This window comes from Ambystoma mexicanum, chromosome 4q, assembly GCF_040938575.1.
Source record: "Ambystoma mexicanum isolate Mex_15411 chromosome 4q, UKY_AmexF1_1, whole genome shotgun sequence".
Classification (NCBI taxonomy): Eukaryota; Metazoa; Chordata; class Amphibia; order Caudata; family Ambystomatidae; genus Ambystoma; species Ambystoma mexicanum.
Window position 1 is genome coordinate 912,003,664 of NC_090928.1, and position 23,742 is coordinate 912,027,405.

The window sequence follows — 23,742 nt, forward strand, 5'->3', positions numbered from 1 at the left end:
TGACCTTAAGGGAGGCCTCATTAACTTTAAGATCACTGATAGCGCATGCATCTGAAATTGCCGACATCATTACCTGCAACCAAATTGACTTCCTAGCAGTTACTGAAACATGGCTTCATAAAGCAGCCGGCCCGGCCCTAATGCTAGCTATACCTACTAACTCCACGATCTTTAGAAAAGACAGAGAAACTTCCAATGGAGGTAGCATAGCATTCATCTGCAGAGACGATCTCACCATCAAATAAATAGATCCTATGATTATGCCATCAGTGGAACTACTCTAATTACAAATAGGAATCTCTGCTTCACGCACTATTACTGTGCACCTAATCTATAGACCTCCTGGCCCACTAGGAACTTTTGAAAAAGACATAACTGCCCTTCTGAATACCAACGCCAAACCTGGGACACAAATTATCCTACTTGGCGACTTCAATTTAGGCCTCAATGAACCTAAAGACACTAATGCCTCTATCCTAGCAAATAAGATTATGGAAGCCGGCCTTACCATCAGGAACAATGGCCCTACTCACTCCAAATGCTGCACCTCGGACTGGGTGACATATTTCAACTACACCTCAAACATTACTGCCACTGAACCGTGCATATGGACTGATCATTACTTGATATCGCTTACCATTTCGGACTTACCTCAAACCAAGGCAACCAAACGATCAGAACCACTAGCCCTCACTTGTTGTAAAAAAAAACATAACAGTCACAAATCTCCTTCCTTTGATTCAGCCTATCACCAACCATTCCGACCTGCTCACCAACTTTAATGACTTAGTTGACCTATATAATACCACTATCAACTCAGCCATAGATGCCATTGCGCCTCTGAAACTGAGCAAAACTAAACCTCTTGCCCATCTCAATATGTGGTTTACCCCAAGCGTAAAAGCCCTGCGCAAAGAAAAAATACAAGCAGAAGCCTGTTGGGGAAAAAATCCATCTTCCCAAAATAAAAATCTTCTTACTTCCCTCACTGATAGATATAAGAAGCAAATTATACATTCAAAAAAAGAAACCTTCAATGACAGAATGAAAAAAGCAAACTCAAACACTAGGGACATTTTCTCTATTCTCAGAGAATTAGAATCCCCTATCACACCTGTAGACTCATGCACCAAAGATAAAGCTTGGTGCACAAAAATTCAAAAGGCCTTATGCAATAAAATTACCATGCTACAAGACAAAATAGCTGCCAAAAGAACCTCCCTCTATATGATTGCGTTCTCCACTCAAGAAGCTATTTTACAAGAACTCACCATCAACCAAACTAAACCATACAACCAATTCAACTTCAGATCTATTTCCATTGTGGAAGCTAAGAATATCATCACATCACCTAAACCTTCTTGATGCCTCGGTGACACCTGCCCAGCCTCCATTATCAAAGACGCTGCACAAGACCTAGCTCCTTTTGTCACCTCCTTTATAAACTCATCCTTTAAATTCTGCTCTGTGCCTACCAACCTTAAAGATGCCTGGATATTACCCATTTTTTAAAAAAACTAACCTAGACCCTAGTGTCCCAAAAAATTACAGACCCATAACAACAGTTCTGTTTATCCTTAAAATCTTAGATAAAGATGCCTAGCTACAGATTCAATCCTACTTGGAGATTAATAACTTACTAGGCACCAGACAATCTGGATTCAGACCAAGACACAGAACTGAGACAGCCCTCCTCGATCTCAAGAACCAACTAGGTGAGCGTAAAGATAGAGAAGAAACCTCCATTCTCTTACTCCTAGATCTGTCAGCCGCTTTTGATTTGGTCGACCATAAAGTACTATGCAACCATCTCAAATCGGCTGCCAACTTCTCCACAAAGGCCAGTGCGTGGATACACTCCTTTCTAGACAATATAACTATATGAGCCTTTTCGCCCTCATCAGCTGCTGACCCAGAACCCATCACAAATTCTATCAAATCATACAAACCTGGATGGCCACCCACGGTCTATGTCTGAATGACAAAAAAAACGAGCTTTTAATCATTGGGTCCACCAGCAAATTAAACAAACTCTCCCACTTGTACAAATCCATCACCATTGATGGTATTAAAATCAATGTAGCCAAGGAAGTTAAGACCTTAAGATTCTATTTGGACTCAGCACTTAACCTTAACAATCAATGAAATTCCACAGCATCTGCAACAAGCTACACTTGCAAACTAATCTATGCATGTAAACCATTTCTGACCACTGATAGCTGCACCACTATTGCACAGGCTTTAATCCCATCGGAACTAGACTACTGCAACACACTCTAACTTGGCACTAGTAAACACAACACTAATAAACTCCAAACCCTCCAAAACAATGCCCTTAGAACAGCCGTAGGCATTCCCGAAGGACAGCACATTTCAGAACAAAGGAGATCCACCAAATGGTTGGCCATCAAAGACAGAATCAAACTTAAAACATTGAACATTACATACAACTGTCTCAATAACAAAGCACCTGCATACCTCATAGAGAAATCCACTAAGCATACATCTGAACATCCCATCAGAAAGGCTCAAGGCAACAGTATCAGAATCCCCAACTTCAATCTGAAAAGAACAGGAGGCTCAAGCTTCCGAGTACTGGCAGCTCAACTATGGAACTCAATCCTGGATTGCTTAAGAGCCACACCTTCCTTCCACTACTTCAAAACCAATGCTAAACTCTGGTTACACACCAATGACTGCTGACACATAACACCATCGCCGGTCTCTGTGCACCTACTATTCGACATTGCACCTGTGTTGCACTTAACATACTAATGTTAATTTTCCTCTATGCATACTTCTGCTACTCCTATATGCTGCTTTAAACTACACATGTAAACCCTATATATGTAACTGTATCGTTACCTGTGTTGCACATGTGCTTACTTGTGTAAACCTTTCTATTCTGCATACTACTGCTACTCCTATATGTTGCTTTAAGCTGTAAATGTAATTGTAAATATAACCACAGATGTAACTGTAACATCAGATGTAAATGTAACCTAAGATGTAACTGTAACCTAAGACTTCATAAGCGCCCAGATGCCTAACGGCCCAGTGCGCTCTACAAATAAATAAACAATACAATACAACAATACAATCCAGACGTGGACCCCTTGCTCACTGTGCTTAGAGAGGCACAGCTTCACCTCACTGATGAGGCACATCTAGGCCGAAACACATGTCTGGGGTTGCTGTTGGTACTCTTGTTCAGAGGAGAATTGCCTGGCATTTCGGTGCTGGACAGCACTTGCGGATGGGACAAAGACTGGTGTGCAAATGGATATTTCTCCTCTGTAAAAGGTACATTGAGCTAAAATTTTGTTGTAGACCCTCCAGAGTGGGCATCTTCCCATAAAACAGGTTATCTGTCTATGTTTGTTCTTGGTACAGGGTCTCCCAGACCTTTCTGTGCATTTTGAGCAACTTTGGGTTTCACCCTAATTTTCACAGAGTAATCCAGGCATGGACCCCCCTTGCTCACTGTGCTTAGAGAGGCACAGCTTCACCTCATTGATGAAGACTGACTAGGCCAAAACACGGGTCTGGGGTTGCTGTTGGGTCTCTTGTTCGGACGATAATTGTCTATAATTTCGGTGCTGGACTACCCTTGTGGGTGGGACAAAGACTGATATCCAAATGCTATTTCTCCTCTCTGAAAGGTACAGTGAGCTAAAATGTGGTTGTAGACCCTCCCGGGTGGGCACCTTCCCAAAATGCATGTTATTTGGCAGTGTGTGTTCTCGGTAGAGGGGCTCCCAGACCTTTTTGTTCATCCACAGCACCATTCAAGGCAATAGCCACTGCAAATTCTGACTGATTTGCTTTTCGGTCCTTACATTCGACCTTATCTATCCAGGACAATGTAAGACGTTCACAAAGTGAAGCTAGAATGATCTTACAGGAAGATGGATGATAGAAAAGGGCAGAGGGACATGAGAACGGGCAAAGCATAGATAAGTTTTGAAGTAAAAAAAGGAAAGCAGTAATGATAAGAGATGATTACTATTCTCGGCCATCAACTCAAAGGATGTCCTGGTTACAACACGTATTGCACTTATTATATAATCTCCCCATTGCAATCACTCAAAAAGGGAAGTTGAACAGACAGACCTGGCACTCAACATGCCACTCTCTAGCATACGCCTAAAATTGCCCTAGGTTTGGACTGCGTGATATCAGCGGCTTTATAGTCTATGTATGAAATAGGAATATGCTACTTTCCAGTAAGAGTAACTGATGTATTAGTCACATTAAGATGTCCTGTGTCTCTATGATTATAATGTCATTATCATATCCCTGCTGCACAATGAACTAACTTGAATCTAATGCAGTGAAACCCAGGCACCCGATCACATTCAACATTTTCCAGTGAACCAGTAGCAGGCAACCTGTCTGTTCCAGAATCCATGTAGTCTCTCTTACAGAGGCATTAAGGAAGCAATTATATATAATTTTGCACCATCTTGCATGCTATGAGCAATATGTTTTAATGTGAAATAGAACTAAAGGTAATAGTATGCTACTGTTATATAGGGCACACAAATTTAATTCAACAAAAAGCAAATGAGATGGATTTGACCCAATATCGACTTTGATGAAAAAACGTCAAATAACCTTGTTACAATGTTCAACCAAAGAAAAGAAAAAAAAAAGATTTTTATAAGACATACATTTTTAAAACATAATCAATTATTCAAAAAACAATACATTCTCTAGAAAAAATGTCTAATAATAAAAACCTTTGTTTTACAAAATAAAATTGATTAAGTTGAACAGAAGTAATTTGCTACTTCCTAATAATAGTTCTCTAGCAAATTCACCTCAATGTTCATTGTGGCAAAATAGTGAATGTATCAGGGGCCACATGACAGAAACCTTGTATGGGTGCAAGTGCAATTTTGCATGGTACTACCATTAGGCCAAACATTGCCCTAGTGAAACAAAAAAAACATATCCTAGAACTTTTGAGCAACACAATTGCAATTAGTATTAACACATACATTCTACTAATGCAAAACACACATAGTTTCAATGCATCTTTCCACTATTGCAAAGGAAATATTGTCCGATTGTAAAAGTGCATTTCAAGTAAATGTTTGTCATTCTTTCATTCATTCATTTCAGCTTTATGTCGGCCATTCTGTGCCATAAAAATACATACAAAAACTAGCATTGCAGAAAACAGTAACGATCCATAAAATTGAAAGCCATGAATGCACATACAAAAAACATAACATTGTAAAACTACATTCATAAAACCATACAGAACATTTCCATTCATGGAGTATTATCAGGCAAAAGTGCAATGTGCATAGGTCAACGCCATAGAATACTGCAATAATAATAATAATTTAGCGCTACAAACTCTCAGGTATCTGAGCGCTGCTTATTATTACCCACGGTGTGTGGTGCTCATTTAACGACCTCACAGTGTGGTGCGGTGTTTATTTATCGCTGAGTTCGGCCCTGCCGGGTTTCGAACCTGCATCAGCAGACTCTGTACAGATACCAAAGCTACTGCTGTGCTATTCGACCAGCTAGTAAGCACAGATATTCTCAATCCGGGAAAGCACATTCAATTCGCAATAGGACAGATAAGCACAGCCAGTGTCCAATCGTGAGAGTGTTCATTCAAACAAATCTTTATCTTGATTATCATTAGATAACAATGTCTATTCGAGCCAACTCGTTCTCCAAGCTCGTGTTAGGTAGTTGAACTATGTTTTTTGCACTAGGACCATGTTGGGTCCTGTGCTTATTGCACCTGCAACAGTGAAATGTTTCTGTAATGCAACAGACATTCAATACATGTTTGTGCCGGAGGGGTTGGTACTGTGCAGAATTTCACTTGCACCAGGGAAATTATTCTATAATCCGGCCACCTACGTTAAACCCTATTCACTATTCACTATTCAAGAGAAGCAAACAAAATGTATCCGATGCTTACCAAAACTGTCTTTTTTTCGGTTGAACATGCTGTAATGATTGAGCAAGTGTCAATATTAATGGGCCTCATTACGGGTTGGACAGTATCATGGCAATATTACCGCCAGGATACCACACAGGCAAATTGTGCTATGGTAAACCGGTCTAGCGGTATTACCACCGGATCATGGGTTTGACAGTAACGGTAACTCCCCATTCCCCATTAGCCCATTGGACCCAATAGAACATTCTCAGCGCAATTACAGTGTGCTAATACCGCCGGAGGTAATTGCACCAAAAATTGGCATTTTAACTGCGTATTATGCTGCCAGACTCATGATAGGGCCAGCCCATAAATGCGGCTGTAATACCGTTACCACCGCCTTTAAGGGCTACCGGCCACCTCGTGATGAGGCCCAATGTCCGAGATGTGCTTTACAGATCCCACATATCATATTATAACAGAATCTGGAGAACATGGCGATTTCTGAGTAATTACTGATCGACATGCATGTTCTTTGCGCTTTTAACATGACAGTGACATCATTGCAAAAATAATTTGTAATGTTTTATATGCTCAAACAAATGCATTTAATTCAGTGCAATCTTTTGAGACGGTTTTATGTAAAAGTGAACTTCTGCTCTATTCTCCATCCTCTGCGACAGATGAAACCAGTGTTTAGGTTGTTGCAATTCATCCGAAAGGAGGCCTCAGATTGAAATCAGGGTCAATTAGTAATTGATGGAGGTTGTCCAGCGTCTCTCAGTCTGGCTTGAGGGCTATAGTATTGCGCAAACCTTTTCTTCTTCGGCTGGTTGTTGATGTATTGAATGAACTGTTTGTAAAGGGGTGTGACCGAAGTTGGGTTTTGGGTTTCACTTGCGAGTTTGTGTGTATATTGTCCTACTGGTCTTCGATTCACAAAACATGCTTGCACTGTAATTATGGTTTTTGCAGACATAGCGCTATATCCAACAAGACTTTGATCTTTAAAATAAAAATAAGCACAAAAACCAATTATTAGAAACGATTAACCACAAAAAAAACAAAACCTGAGCAGAAAGCCAATCTATACAAGACGGAAGAAAACACAACGTTATACAAAGCTCAGCAAGTACACATAGGTCCAGCAACACCTGCAGACCCACCTCACATCAATCAATCAATGTGCAGTAAATAATTAAAGGCATGAACGATATAGAACATATCTATTTTTTTCTAATAAGACATGTACATGAGGGCCACATTAAGATGTACTAATAACCTTTACTGAAGATAACTAAGGTACAACGAAGAAAGCAAAAATAGCAAAGCAGTCATATATAATAAATAAAAAAAGATCAATACAAAAAGAACAAGAATACTTCTGGTTATGGGCAGTACGTATGCATGCATGTAAGTATGGATTCTAATTGGGTAAACCTAGCTATGCAAGATCTGTACAAAATAAAGTGGGAAGCAGAGGACAGAGGGAGCAGGTGAGGACAGCAAGATAGGAGAAAAGTGATATTGGTAGTAAATGGTAGCCGGTAAAATAGCTAAGCATGTTGAGCACACGTTGCTGCGATCTGTGCTTGATCTGCAGGTTGCAGGTTAAAAGCCCAGCAAGGTTGACTCAGTCTTTTAGCCTTCGGAGGTGAATAAAATGAGTACCAAATTCGATTGGGTAATAATAGTGTACGTAGCATGTTCTATGTAAAGTGTTTTGGATAAAAGCACTGTACAACTAACAAGTTATACATCACAAGATAGAAATGGTTCCTAGAAGAGCATGCACTTCAATTCCTCCACGAAGCGCAGGTGAGATGGGTGAAGTCTGATGCTCATCAGTCTGTTATCCTAGAGTCTGGGTGGGTAGCGATTGAAGGCATGTTGTCTGTCTTTTTCTGGCAATGTTGTGGCGGCTTCAAGTGGCGTAGAGATCTCTAGAGATGGTGAGATTTATAGGTAGGATGGAAGAAACGTTCTTTGTCATAGCCTTGCATGTGACGCAAGCAGAGTTCATGATGTTGCAGGCTTAGAAGGGGAATCTTTGTAGCTTCCTTAAGGTTGTCGTGAAGCGACATTTCTTCACTCCTGTCATGAGACGGACTATGGCATGGTGGAACTGAAGCTTCCCCTCTTGCATTAGGAGTTATTTCAGGTAGACACGACCTCCTCCCCATACCTGGGTTTTTCTTAAGGTAGCAACATTCTTCAGTTGGGCTGGTGGCCTTGCAGCTCCCTCCGGTTTCTTGGTTAGAGCCACCAGCTCACTTTACCTTTGTCTTTCAGGGCTTGGATTATGCCGCAACTGGGTTACAGACCCCTTGCAGGCTCTACAATCTAGCCTTCCCTTGCAAACCAAACTCTTCTACATTGTGGCACGGTTGGCTCAGTCACCTCCTGTTCTGTAGATGTCTAGCCGTTTGACCAATTGGGCTTGCACAATGCAGGTTCTGAATATCGACATCTTCTCCTCTTACTGTTAACGCCATCCTAACACTGCCAGAGTCAGGACAGGAGGATGTGGCCTCTTTCTGTAGGTATGTTGCAGGAGCAATGAATCCCAATGTGTGATCTTTTTGGTGGGCCAATTTCCCCATTAGTCTATTCACATGTGACTGGATATCTTCCTTCTCGAGCTCTTTGCTCATCCGCCTCCAACTCTCTCAGGGTCAGTCGCTTCTCAAAGCAGCGAGTTGGTGGCAGATCTCTTTCTTCGGCTGGTGCCTCCCTCTGGAACAGCCTCCCTGACTCCCTGAAACTTGAGGAGAACCATCTCTGGTTCTGGTAGCACCTCAAAACTGTTCTCTTTGCTTCTGCTTTTTCTCCTCCTCTGCCCTGCTGACCTCCTGGCTGAAACTGAAACTGCACCAGTTACCTAGTCACCCTCTGATCTCGGGCACAGGTCCCTCCCCCCGCCAGTCTCACACACCTGCCCTGCCTGTATGGCAACCCCCTAACTTGGGGACTGTTTCTGTATCCCTACAGTGCCACTACCAGCATTTGACACCTGACTTCTGCACTTATCTTTGCACTTGTCACCTGCTGGCCGTTACTTTTACTTATTGTTATTATTCTATTCCCATGTACTGCACTCTCCCTTCCCCCTGCCCCCCGCACTTTCCCCTTTCCCCATCCCATGCACTTGCACAATCTGAATGACACTTGGCCTAGTAGGATCGTTGTCTGTCCTCCCTTCATTCCCACTCCCTTTTCTCATCGCGCCTTGAAACACTTGTGTATAGGCGCGCTATAAATGCCATATCATATCATATCATACCATATCTTCTGATGGTTCCAACTCCCCTCCCCGTGTCTGTTTCACTCGTTCATGGTGTTCAGTGTTTTCATTAATTGATGTTGACCTCTGTCCTGTCCCCCACAGTCTGTGATTACAAAGGACATGACCAACATGTTATGGCAAGTCAGCATCTTCATGGTGGACTTGATGAACCCATCCTCTAGTCCCTCTGTTAACATGTGAGTGTGTTTGCTTGTTACACGCCTCCTCACACTGAGCACAGTTGTTTGACCTGTATGTTTTTCCAACTATTACAGGTTCCCCATTTAGTTCCCTTTCACACGTCATTCATGGGCTTGTGAACTAGATATGCTTTATTTCTCAAATCCTGCTTGGCACATGGAAGAATGAACCAAATAAAAAATGCCTGTCAACTTAACTGCCTGTGCCAAATGTAGAGTAACCTTTACAAGGATCTGATTTTCTCGGGGCGTCAGTCTATCTGGAGGGGTGCTAACCCATGATTGCAATGCTGGACCCCTTTTTCCCTCCTCCATGAGCCATATTTCTCCCTGTGTGACTGGGCGTTGATTCTCTAACATGGGCACCTGCTGTACTGTGGAGATGCCTGAGGAAGGTCAGGGCAACCTGTGGGGGAATACCCATATATCACCTTCTACGGTAGCATTACTTAGGGGGTGCCTTCCTCTGGCACCCAGATTCCCAGTTTAACTCATTGGGAAAGGAACAGGTGTTCCATGAGGAATATCTGTGGTTCTGTGATTCTCCACTTGGTTTCCAACAGAGTTCAACTTCTATCTTCTGCTGCCCTAATGCTATGTTTGCTTCGAATGTTGACACTCAGTTTAATCCTGCATACAGCTCTCATTTCTCCCTACATATTGTCATATCTAATAGTAAGAAAAAAGTAGCCTTAGCAGTATTGTTCTAATTCAGACCCAGTGTTCTTCTTTCTCTGCCGAGCCAGGCCACTCTAGTTTACGTACCACATTTAGGAGCAGTGGCATTGTTCAGGCTAGCAAACTGTGTCCTCTTTCTGTTGAGCTTTGCATGCTGTCTTCTCTATTGCCCGTATGCCGCATGTCTAGGTCACACTAAAGCACTGGTACTGCTACCCTCGGATACTGTGTTCTTTTACGTCACAACGCTAGGACACATTTTCAAAACAAACCTATATTGCAATCAGTCGTACTGTTGAGTCTTGGGCACAGTGTTTATGTCTATTGACCAATTATGTCACATTTACCACTAGTGCAGTGGTCATTTGTGCTTACATCTCGACTAGCCTGGGTCATGCTGCACACCAAAAATTAAGAAGCGTATCCCAGCTGCTGCATCTTTGCAATGCATCCCCTCCACACCAAACTTTTAAACTGTGCTATTGAATGGTGCACACTGTACTGTGTCCTATTAAACAATCCAGCCTCACATAGATCATGCTGCACACCAAAACAGTGAAGAGAATATTACAGCTGCTGCATCTTTGCGATGCTTCCCTCCACAAACAAGTCTCAGTAACTTATTGCATACGTATTGTACTTTAACCCAGACACTACCTGAAGACACTGGGCTTCATTACGAGCATGGCGGTAGCCGTGCCTGTATGGCAGGCCCGACTACCGCTATGCTCGCTACTGGCACTGCCCCCCGTGACTGGACAATAACCAGCCCATTACGAGATGAATGGGCTGGTAATTGCCCATTCGTGGGTGGCGGTATTGCCGGGCTCCTGATCCCCATTCTGCCCCATAGGGTTATTAACGGTGCCGGCGGCATTACGAGTTATGCTCTCGGGTGCCGCACAACCCGCCAGGAAAGACCTGGCAGGCTCTCAGGAACCCACGAGCAGAACTCGTAATGCGGCGGGACGGTATGAACGGTGCCGAGTCCTTACACTTGTGAAACACTTGTGTGAAACACTTGTGTATAGGCGCGTAATAAATGCCATATCATATCATATCATATCATAGCCAGGGTCCTAATGAGGCCCACTGTCTCCATTAACACAAATTTATGAACCTCTATGTGGGCGTGTGCAGTCACAACCTAAGAGGCCATGGGATTCTGCAATATGATGTATCACATGCATCGGATTGGAGCGACCTAATAAAACCAGAGGGATTTTGCATAGGAACTGCATGTTCATACATTCCTGCTGCATTCTGTGATCTCTTTAAACCTCTAACTCCAGGGCCAAGCCCAAAATCTCCCAAATGTATCAAAAACACTCAAATTAAATCAATGAAAAAGAACTGCAGAAACCTTTCACCAGTGCAAGAGACATGTGGCTCAGACAAGCATCAACATCTGTATCTGGGGACTCTGGGGTCAATACTTTATTCAATGATATTGGTCTTTCTTTGAAAATCTATATTCAGATACTCTGATCAATGGTCTTTGAAACCTCAGGCCATGTAAAGATTCCAAAAGACTTGGCATGTAAGTCATACACAAAAGACAAACTCTGCTTACGAAAACCTGAACCCATCAGTAGACCAAATGATCTGGATTCTAGTTTGCCCCTCAACAACTGGCAGCAGAAGCAGATAAAACCATTGGCATTTTACCCTTTTAACCAACAATAGACATGGAAACATGTGCCCAATAAACACTCAAGCAAGGACATTGTAGAGCAATCAGATGAAGGACACTGTAATGTTCCTCCATATGCCCCAAAGCCCATGTCTACATACCAAGAAGCAAGGTGTTCTAAAGCAAATCACTTAGCAGCTGAACAACTTTCATTGGTCCTAGAAATCCAGCGGGCCCATTGAAGCCAATCATTATATCTTCCAAACTCTTGTGTTTTTGGCCAACACCTAGGGTATTTTGGCAAGTGTCTGGCATACGAATCAAAATTATGGGAAACTCAACCCCAAAAATCAATCTAACATGCTTGTTTTATTATCACAACCAGATCTTTCCTCAGCCAGGAAGCACTATAAAAATGAATGCTATTGCAAAGCTTCTTTGACAGATTCCAGCAAGACGGAACACCAGTGTGTCAACAAGATATAGCTCATTTCAAAGACATCTATAACAACAGAAAACATTTCTTTGACATATTATGGAAGCAATACAGTTGCTGGTAAAGTTGAGCGATAACAGTGGCAAAATCTGGACACGAGATGACAATCTTCATTCCCTAAAAAACTGGCATGTGTCTGCTGTCTAATAAAGGGGGTACTGCAGGTAGTATGCATAGCAGGAGTGAGCCATTCCTAGCAGTAAAACTAAACTGCAAAGAAGAGGCGGGGTCCCAATGCTGCACAGAAGGGGCGCTCTATGCTCTGCTGGTGGGACAGTTGTGTTTGGGTTGCCTTCTTGATTTTCTAAAAGATGGCGAAATATATAGTTAAATACAGGGTCTGTCATCAACATCTGAAATATCAGCTGACACACAATACCCCTTTGCCCCCGATCTATTGTATTGAAAATGTAACTTCTGATGATTTTATTTTCCATCGAATATAGACTAATGTGATCACGCCAATGTGTGGTGCTAGATGGAAATTGATCTATCCATGTGCAATATTTTGGCCAATTCAAACATATGGTAACATATGGGGATGTGTTAACCTCTCCTTATGCTTATATGGTGTTGATTGTGAAGTGCTTTTAATAGCCACTTCGAAGGAGAAGATATTGAGAGCTGGGTTTAAATAGCACCTTCTTCAATGCCTTTTTTAATTGGGCCATCACATTTTTTATTTTGTTGCTTATATTTACCCATTGACAACACAAACAAAAACATTTAAAAAAAAGTAGGCACAATGGTCTTTAAGCTCATGTAGGCTTGGAGCACGGTTTATCTGCACAACTTGTTGGCAAGGGGAAGTGATGCAACTGGTACAATGACACTGGCATGTTTAGACAATACCTCTGTAGACCAATCCATACAGGTTCAGAGCCCCTTGACATCCAATACTGCATTGTAGTTCCTTTACTTTCCAATTAAAAATACCACTGTGCTTATTTTTTGTTGTACTCTTTTGGGCCTCCATGTTCTTTGCTTTCATATCACCAGCATAGCATGCACAATGACTCTGCGCTGTCACTCACATCAATTTGATCTTTGAGAGACTCACATATCGTGTGACTGACTTTTTTGCAGCCAAATTAACTTTCTGGATTGGTATTTATTGTAATTACTACCAAGCCTGTGGAAAGCCCTACAGAACCAAAAGTATGCAGTAGCTTTTGTGTGAAGTCTGGTTTGAATTGATGTGGGCTCAAACCAACTCACTCAGCACGTGCTATTAAAATGTAATTGATTCACTTGGTCTGCCAATAATCACTTTGTCTGTAGACATCTGCATATTCTATTTATTCACATTTATTGAATGTTTGGCTAGCTGTCTGTGAGTTAAGGTTGCCTCACTGAACTGGCTATGTTAACTACCTGTCCAGTGCCCAACACCACCTCTGGCATCGTTCAGGCAGTTTGCTCCTTTTTACATGTGCAATCCTTGATGGATGCATTTGAAACATACCGTTTTAAAAAAAACAACCAAACTACAGACTTTTAAGTTCCTTGTGCAATATTCCTCCTACAGTTCTAACATGAGCCAGCTTTGAAGGGGACCATGAATGGGTTTGTTTTGATCTGGAATTGAGCTACCCAACCTACTGTATGTGAAGATTCCACAGTGTAGAACATTATTTGGCCAGAGATGAAAGCCAAGCTGAGGGAATTCTCTCTGCGCCTGATATTCCACTACAGGATGTCCCTCATGTGTTTGGTCTTCTACTATCACACGAGTGGGGAATCTGCACCCACAGAAGAAGATAAGTAAGCACCAGGAAGAGTAAGAGTTGTTCTGTACAACTGTAGGATAGATGTCTGCAAACTTTGGTTCTCCAGATATTTTTGTAGTGAAGGTGAGGGTTCATGGGACATATAGTTCTAAACATTTAGAGAGCTGTGGGCTGCAGGCACCTGTTATAGCAAGTGGGAGATCATGTGGTGTGATATACTGTATACTTTCATAGGGGGGCTGCCCATAAATGTCAATATGTGTCAATCATCACTTTGTATAATTGGAGTGTAGAAACTCAACCTGAACCTTCGCCCTCCTCAATATCACACACCCCAATGCAGGTTATTGGGCACATGTGCTTGTCACAGTTACCCTATCAAAATCCCAAATATGTTGGCATGTTTGCCCACACTAACCTTCCCGGACATTACATTTGATTTACTTACAGGTGCAATTCTTAATGCCTGGATTTTAGAAGATAATGAGCAAATGGTTACCAAGTTCAAATATCTGCTGCTTGGCGCTCATCATGGGATGAAAATTACAGGGGGAATCATCTACCATGCTTAGTGAACTATTGTTTATAAATAGCGCACTGTGACATGATCTAGGTTTTTCAGTTGCCATTGGAGAGTGGGGCTGGTGAAGTGGGTTGATCTGTGCTTATGTGAAATGTTTCTACAGTACACATAGGCCCTCATTACAACCCAGGCGTTAAGGGGTTAACGGCGCCGTAAAAGGTGGCGGCGCCGTTAAACCCTTAACGCCTGATTACGAGGTCCCTTTGCGGGTTGGAGTCTTTAACGCCTGCTTTTTGCAGGCATTAAAAACCAACCCGCAAAGGGACCTTGGTGCTAAGTACAGTGCCGCAATTTGCGGCATCATACTTAGCGTCTTCCCCATTTCCATTGAGCCCTATGGGGCAAAAATGGGAATGGGGAAGGGCCATGGCGGCATGGGGAATTACTGCCCCGCCAACCTCGGAATGGGGCGGTAATTCCCCATTCCGCCATGGCAGAGTCGGTAAGTTACCGGCATGGACCATGGTGCTATTAGCACCATGGTCCAACGCCAGGGTCGTAATGAGGGCCATAGACTAGTTTACAGTACTGACAAACATGGCCCAGTTCATTGAAGTATGTTGGCTCTTATCCAGTGCAAAATTAAAGCTTTGTAACCTTGAAGTTTTGACTGAACAGCCCCTTTTTGGGGTGGGACCAAGCATGATTTGCATATTGCATTCTCCCTTCTGTAATGGCATGGTAACCTAAAAAATGATGGTCCGGAGGATCACCCATACATTTCCAGCCATCAACCTTTAGTGTTGCATTTGTCACCCTGACTGGGACAGACATGCCTAGAAATGGGCACTGATCCTGCTGTACCTAGAGGCCCAAGCTACATCACTCTGATGATGACCAACGAGGACAAGACGTGTCTGGAGTTGCGTGCATAAGCAATGTGACTTAGCAGTTTTTAGGCTGGACTGACCCATTTGGGGTTTGAACTAAGACTGATTTGCATATGGTCTCTACTTTTCTGTGTTGGAATAGCAGGTTGAAAATCAATAGTCTGGAGGATTTCCCATGTCAATTACCAGTGCCTAAGATTCATTCATGACTTTTCAGCCATCATCATTCAGTGTTGCACATGGCTCTTATCCAGTGCCATTACTTTATTTGTATTATGGGACCTTGAGTCCCAGTGTTGTAATGGGAAACCCTGTAAACTCTGGAAACACTGTACACTCTTTTGTTTCCCTACTTCCTGATGTGGTAAAGATTAGCCTTACATTTTGTGCAGTGTTTATATTAAATGTATGTGTGTGGAATATGCATTAATGTTGCGTTTCTATTATGTTCCAGGCCGTTACGTATGATCAGTGACATTAGCAAGAAGAAGCAAATGCTGCATGCAAAAACGCGGACCAAAACAGGTGACAACTTCCACAGCATACTGTCCAAGGACTCCAGGGACAGAATACCCGTCCTTTTTGAGAAGTTTAACTGGATGTCATGTTGGAAGGGAGGACACCGCTTCAGTACCTGGTGAAATTCTATGTCTGAGTGGGTGGGGCATTTCAATGATTGGCCCAGCGCCCATTGTTGTCTTTGAGTTCATAATGGTGACCACCTTATTGAAGTAGAACATTGTGTGTGGGCACTGGTCCCTTATCAATAAGTATTATGTCCATGACACCTGAACATTAAGAATACTACAGGATACCACACCCAAACATTCTCCGCTGCTGGATTGAGACAGAACCAGGGTCCTTTCTGCATTCAGGTCATGCCTTAGTACCCAGAGTTAAATCTGATTGAGATGGTCCTGGCATACCTCAAAGGATAGTAAAGCAGGTTCATAAACCCATTAACTAATTGATAGTTTCTAAATGCTTAGGTATCATGCATTACACAATACATTTGATAACAGATAATTACACACATTAAAAACAGGCTACTAGTGGCCATTGAATGAAATGTGTCAGTGGCAAATATGCAAAGTATTTGTACTGTGTGTACATTTTAAAACATGCTCTATTTTTCTTTGCCCACACTTTGATGAAATAAAACAAATATGTGAACCTGTAGCATTCTCAAATTGCTAATTTCTTGATTTGCTACAAGCTGTGTGTAATGATCTGGAGTATTGCCTTCATGTCAGTAACACGTTCAGGTTGCTTAGTGTGATGTCATATGAATGGATCTTGGAGTGGAGTGGAATGTTGCGTGTGCTAGGTTCCAGGGTTGACAGTTAGAGGGTGAGAGTGTGGCTGACCATGGGGGCTGGTGGATGTTCATGTCCCCATCCTGAAATGTAATTAAGAACCTAACGTTGGCACTATAACAAATAAAAGTGCTCTTATAACAAAGGACTGTGCGTGGTTTTCTACGAACGGCGGACTTTGTTACACTGTGCCTTTAGCCCTCCATCAGATGGGAATGAGTGGGGGAACAGAGGGAAGCTCAAGAAATCAAATGACGAAAATGATGGGTTGATACACAATTCACTGTCAGATTTAGACATTTGTTATTTAAGCAATAAGCCCCTCACCGCGGGGGCATTACCAAGTCAAGGCGAGGGGCTTCTTGCTATTAGTAACCCGGCCCGCAAGACCGGTTTACCAATAGCATTTTTACTTATCCGAAACGCTGCAGCATTTCGGAGCAGAAAAAAAAAATATGACAAAGAAAATGGCCGCCAGGGAACGGAGAACGGAGTCCATTTTCCCTTTCCATGGCGGCCATCGGGAGCAGACACGTTGGGAATAGAAGTGTCCCCAGTGTGTTCGCTCCTAATAAAAAAAGAGAAATAGGAAGGTAAGTGGGGTTGGGAGGGCGGGGAGGGGATTGGTTGTAGGGGAGGGGGGAGGAAAAAAAACACTTACCTGAATCCCCGGCGGGGAGGATGGCAGCCTCCAGCCGTGTGGAGGCTCGGAGGGGGGATGGCCCCACTTCAAGCCTCCTCATTGGCTGAGGGGCTGCCACGCTCCCCCACTGGGATCAATGGCAAGGAATCCCAGCCGAGGGAATCCCAGTCGGCTAAAGCCCCGGTGAGGGCCAATCAGAATGTTTGTTACTTTCTGGTTGACCCGCTCCGGGTACTAATTTGAGATACAATATTAATCCCAGTGTTATGGACCATCTCAATGCGGAGTCATACAAGCCAATGGTCGTCTTTAAAAAACGTGATTTTGCAGTATTTGTTATTAGACACTGTAGACTCACAAGTCACTGTCATATTGTACAATGCCTCCTAAAGAGCACGGAATAAGGATAAACAAATGATGCACACATTTCCCACACCTAGGGCAAAACCAAAATGGCATATGGAAACAACATTTTATAGTCATGCGTTGATTTACAATGTCATATTTCATCAAGGACATCACTGCTTAGTTACTTCGAACAACCATTGTTCAATGTGCTGCCCGGAATCACAAGAGGACTGACAGACGCAGGTTAAGTCACTAAAAAGCACCCTGGGATACACAATTACACTGAGGCATGGGTTCCCCTTGTGAGTAACAAACATCCCTTACCCTAGGCTATCGTCAGTTGTTAATGGGGGAAAAGAGGAGGGCAGTGAGGAGACTGCAGATTCTTAAAAAACGTGATTTTGAAGAACATGGTGCAAGCAGCGCAGGCGTTGTTGGGGAGGAGGTTCATTGTGAAATACTGCTAGTGTTTTTGTCAAAGAAAATCAAATTTGGAATTTGAATAAAATGGCTTCTGATGACAGGACAATGGCCCTGATATAATTTAAAAGTGAGGGGCAGATTCTTAGTGCTACCATTCCTGCTGGTTGATGGCTGTATACACTATTTTGGGAAGACCTAAAGTTTTCATGTCACTACATCTCAATGGAGAAGAAACTGCTCAAGAAAAAGAGTGTCTCCCCAATAGGCCAAGCAAACCTAATAGGAAGAACACAGACCTCTTCATTGCAGAGGTAAGTTTCAGTATGTTGATGTACAGTATGTCATTTTGCCTATCACTGTATAGCATTACCTAGTACAATTCCCCTTCTGTTTTTACAATATGGGTCATTTGTGTAGTGTCCTTCCCATTTGTAAGGGTGACATTCCTGTTCATGGAAGACCTTGACATACGGTTTTAGTACTATTTGTTGTGTTGTGTTTCGAAATTGTTCCAATTTGTGACTGACCATGGCATTAACATGCAGAATGTCTGTTTTATTTATTATCAGGACCTCAACTGCAAGGGCTTAGTGCCCACAAATTAGCCTGACAGCTGCAGGGCTGACCCCATACCCATGTGCCAGGATCATTTCCAGTGGGCCTGCATAGCTTTAGTTTTTACCAGTGCCCTCGCTCCTCTATTCTGTGGTTCTATGTGATATATCCGCTTTTAGAAGGCAGCACATCAAAAAGACCAATTTATTTCAGCTGTTTATGTGTGGCCTTCAAAAGCGGAAGTATCACACTACTCGGGTGGTTTAAACGCTCTCAAGCTCCCTGGGAAACCGCTCCACTGCACGCCCCATGCCCACCCTCTTCCATGCTGGTTGGTTTCCCTATAAATTGGAGGATTTCAAGCCCAACCCTCCACCCACTCACCACAGCTGGAATTGGCCAACTTGCTGGCCAGGAGACCTGGAATACAAAATCGAGGGGCAGGCATAACATGTAGCTCAGGTCCCGATTCTTACGTTGGTGCAATGAGCGTGCTGAAGAGCACAAATCACTGCGCCAAATCAGGATGCCAAGGCTCCACCACTATTCTGAAGTGGGCCTGGGTGTCCTCGTAGTGCACAACAGTGCACCGAGGGCATTGCGCCTGTTCATCAGCACAACGGGCACAATGCAGAAATCTCAGCAGCAGTTTTGTAAAATAACAACGTATTCGTTATTAAACAAAATTGCTGCCTAGAACAGGGGTATAGATGCATACTTTCGTTAAATAACATGTTCGTTATTTAACGAAAGTGCTGCCGAGAACAAGGAAGCACCCGTTTGCGCAGCACCTTTTTTTAATGTCATTTATTTATAAATATTTACATTTTTTATGTACTGTTCCACCCATCCCACCCCTAAAACACTATAATTGGCCACCCACCTGCACTGAAACAGGCTTCCTGTGACACCAAAATGGTACCGTATATGTGCGCCACTTTAGCGCAAATTTTAAAGTGGAGGAGTGCCACAAGAATACCTGTCTTAAGTGGCAGGTAACGAATGTGGCGGTTGCTAGGATGGATGCTAGGATGGCTTCCCATCCATCCTAACAACCGCCACATATACTCTGAAAGTGGAGCATTCATATCCATTTCGGAAGAATGCGCCACCTTCAGAATAGGAACAACCTTTTCGGTACTTAACACCCATTTGAGAATCGGGCCCTCAGACAACCCTCAGAGCACCAGAGCTCCTGAAGGACAAAGCAGCAAACACTGATGGAGAAGTTAAGCCCTGCACTTGTGTGCATTCGGCCGCCTTTCTCTTTATCTTGAAAAAGATCAAATACTCTGGGAACAGTGCTCTCAGTGCTTGCAAAAGCACTTTCCCTTTCCAAACCCATCAGGCTCCCCTGTCCGCAGCTGTTACTGTCCACTTTGCTATCCACGAGACCTGGAACACTCATACAACCTTCGAAGCACCAGAGCTCCTAACGACCAAAGCAATCAGCGCCAAAAGAGAAGGTATGCCCTGCAACTTTCCCTTTATCTTGTAAAAAGATCAAGTCGTCTTTGAGCTTGCATAATCCATTTCCCTTGCCACACCCATCAGGTTCCCCTGTACCTGTCTTTACCCACCGTCCACAGCTGGGATTGGCCACCTTGCTAGCCAGGAGACCTGGAACACATGTTGTGTGCTACTACTTTGCACCATTTTCCAACAGGGTTAGTACATTATGCCTATATTTTGAATATAGCTACAGTTTTGGGCCACTACTTGCACCTTTTTTCCACAGGGATCGTGCCATAGGCCCATATTTTGAATCTAGCTACTTTTTTGAGCCACTACTTTCCAGCTCTTTCCACAGGGACATTGCCAGCGGACTTTATTTTGAATCTAGCTGTTGTTCAATCTAGCTACTATTGTGTGTCTCTAGTGTGCACCTTCTTTTCCACAGTGTTAGTGTTATAGGCCCATATTTTGAACCTAGCTAATGTAGTGTGCTACTTAGCACTTTTTCCACAGGGATAGTGCTGAAGACCCGTATTTTGAATCTAGATACGGTTTTGTGGCACTACTTTTCACTTTTTTCAACATGGATATTGCTGCAGGCCTTTATTTTGAAACTAGCTGTTGCTAAATCTAACTACTGTTTTGTGTGACTACTTTGCATCTTTTCCATAGGGATAGTGTTGCAGGCTTGCTTTTTACTTCTATGGAGTTAGGCGCTGTCTCTTGCAAGTCACATCCCTGCCATACTCTTACTCCACCCTGCACCCGCCTACACAACACTCCGTATAAGAGATCCGCCTGCACTCTCATCCAACTAGAATGGACGTCTCACTCGATTGCAGCTGCCCTTGGCTCTCTTGCCACACTGATACAACCCCTACCTTTGGGCTGAGGGTGCAGGTCCTCCACCATTCTGAACAGCTCTAAAGTTAGCGGGGCACTCTGGCACTCCAGAAACCTCTCCACATCATCATCCAGACCCCACCCGTACTTATCAACTCTCCATCCTTAACCTGACCACTCCAGGAGAACACACTATCCCCTATGCCCTTCCCAGATCAGCCCTCCCGCCTCATCCACCCAGGCTTCCCACCATACTTTCTCAGGCGCTGGCATCTCACACTGCCCCCAAGCCGACCCATCCTCCTACAAACCTCCCTAACCTCTCATCCTCTCACTTTCCCCCTGCTCATCCACATTGCCATGACTCACACTTTGCATTCCCTAAACTCTGCCTGAGCAATCCTGGACATAGCCCCTCACTCTGCTGCCCCTGCCGACGATCACACACCCCGGGCCCCCCAGAATCCCCTAAAAACAGACACTGCACAACCCAGGTACTCTGTGTACTGCACACCTCAACCTATCTCTCTTCCAAACCCCAGACATCCCCTCACATACACTCTTATGGCCTCCCCCAAGTCACCCAACCCAGTGAAATCCCTCTTCAATCTACCATGCAACACATCTTGCACCCACACCAGACACCACTACCCCTGCTGTCCCAGAAGTCAGCCCTTGATCCCATCACTGGCCCTAGATGACACTCACTTAACATCTCCCTTGCAAGAGGAATCCAGCACAACTTCTCCAGTTGATGCCCGTCACACACTACCAATCCCCTCCATACTCCAGTATCCACATCCCTTTTCACACCTCAGAACAGGTCTTCCAACCCTCAACCCTCACACCCATCCCCACCACCACTATACACCACACCGCCATGTCCCAAAGGACCCTATCATAACAAGTTCTCTTGTCACACACACCACCAATACACTCAGCCTCCATCGCCACTACTCAGAACCGAGACAAGAGGCCCACCCCCAGAAACCACTCACTTCCCATTATCTACCAATCACTACTCCACCCTGCCCCCTCAAACCTGCTCTCACAACACACCTCTGTCAACCAGGGTGCTCCCCCTAGTGGATCCCAGTTGCAGCCCTCCCCTACCCTCCTGCCCATACCACCTTTGTAACCGGGCCAGCCACCACCAACTGCATTGTCCCCCCATACTCCTCATCTCCTTGCATCAAACACCGACCCTAACAAATGACTACTGTGCATCTTAATCAAAGACAGATTTGTTGCAAAAAGCCACCACAAAATTTAAGGCTGTATCTCCTTTCAATGCCCATACATATTCTTCATCCCAGAAACCTGGTTCTCCCAGGACTTCAGGCTAATTGCGCACAAGATCTTCCCTCCGGGCTGCACTTTTATCGTGCATAATAGAACCAGAAGGGATAGCAGAATTGCTATCCTTTACAAATCCCACCTCTCCTTCTCACGCTCCAAGGAACAAGCCTGGATCTAACACTGCAAATCCCTCGTAGTTAAATTTATTATCACACCTAACCATACTCACAGTTTCTTACTCATACACAGACCCCTGCATTACATTTTGCTGAACCCCTCAGCGAGTCCTTAGCTGCCATCCTGGTAACTCACCGCTCCCTCACCATGCTAGGGGATTTCAATATATGGTCCGACATCAAACATAACTCCATGACACGATCCATCCTGGACAACCTGGAAACCCATCATTTGATACAACTAGTTTCAGTCGCTACACACTCTGCAGGCAACACACAAGACACAATCTTCAGTTTTTCTGAGCTGATCACCACTCTCCCATCTTGACCACTAGGCTGGATGGCCCATGCAGCAATTTATTCCGCCCTCTCGACCGTAGACCGACCATCCGCCCCAACATGCCCAAGACCCACATTCCAGTCACTTCTCCAGAATAAGGTCAAAGTAACCCTGGACTTGGCTGATTCCCTGCTTTCTTCCCTAGCCTCCCTCCTACTCAAGTTGGGGCAGCTTTCCATCAGCCATCATGACCAATGGCTCTTCTTAGGCCTCTCACCCCATCACACCCTCCTACAACAGACAAGGCCCTGCCCCAGATGGTTCACCCCAGTTATCAAATCTCTCAAAATCCAAAACCACCTTCTGGAATGCAGATGGTGGGCAGACCCTTGGCCACAGAATAGAACGTCTTATGCGCAACAGATAAAAGTGTACAGGGCAGATATTTGGAAAGCTAAGACATTGTTTTATTGTGATAGAAACACTAATGCCCCTAACAATTGTAGGGAACTCCACAAGATCATCTCAGAATTCAAGGTCCCTCTTTGCACTGCCATTTCCCATCCCACACTCTGACTCTTTCTTTGACCATTTCCACAAGATAGCCCTGGAAAGAGCCATCACCATTGGCGCAAAAATAGCATTGCTCCCACCCTACTCCCTTGTCTCCATGTCTGGGATCCCAGACCCACCTGCTGCCCACCCGCTCTTCTTCTCCATCTCTCCTACGTCTCACCCTGAATTACTCAAGATATTAGCCAGCAGCCATCCCTCAGGATCCCCTAGACACCCCTGGCCCCCTTCTCTTCTAAAAGAAATAGTTACCTCAACCAACAGCTGACAGCATGGCAAGATCAATCATTAACACTTCTCTCACGTCAGGCACTTTCCCAGTAGATTTCAAGAGATCCCATATCAAATCCTTGCTCAAAAAGCTCTCCCTTCACCCCTTTCTACTGGCCAACTACACACCTATCTCAAGCAAGTGCTTCATAGCCAAACTAATTGATTGAACAGCCGAAACCCAGTTTTGCCTTTTTAAGGGAAATTCCTTCTT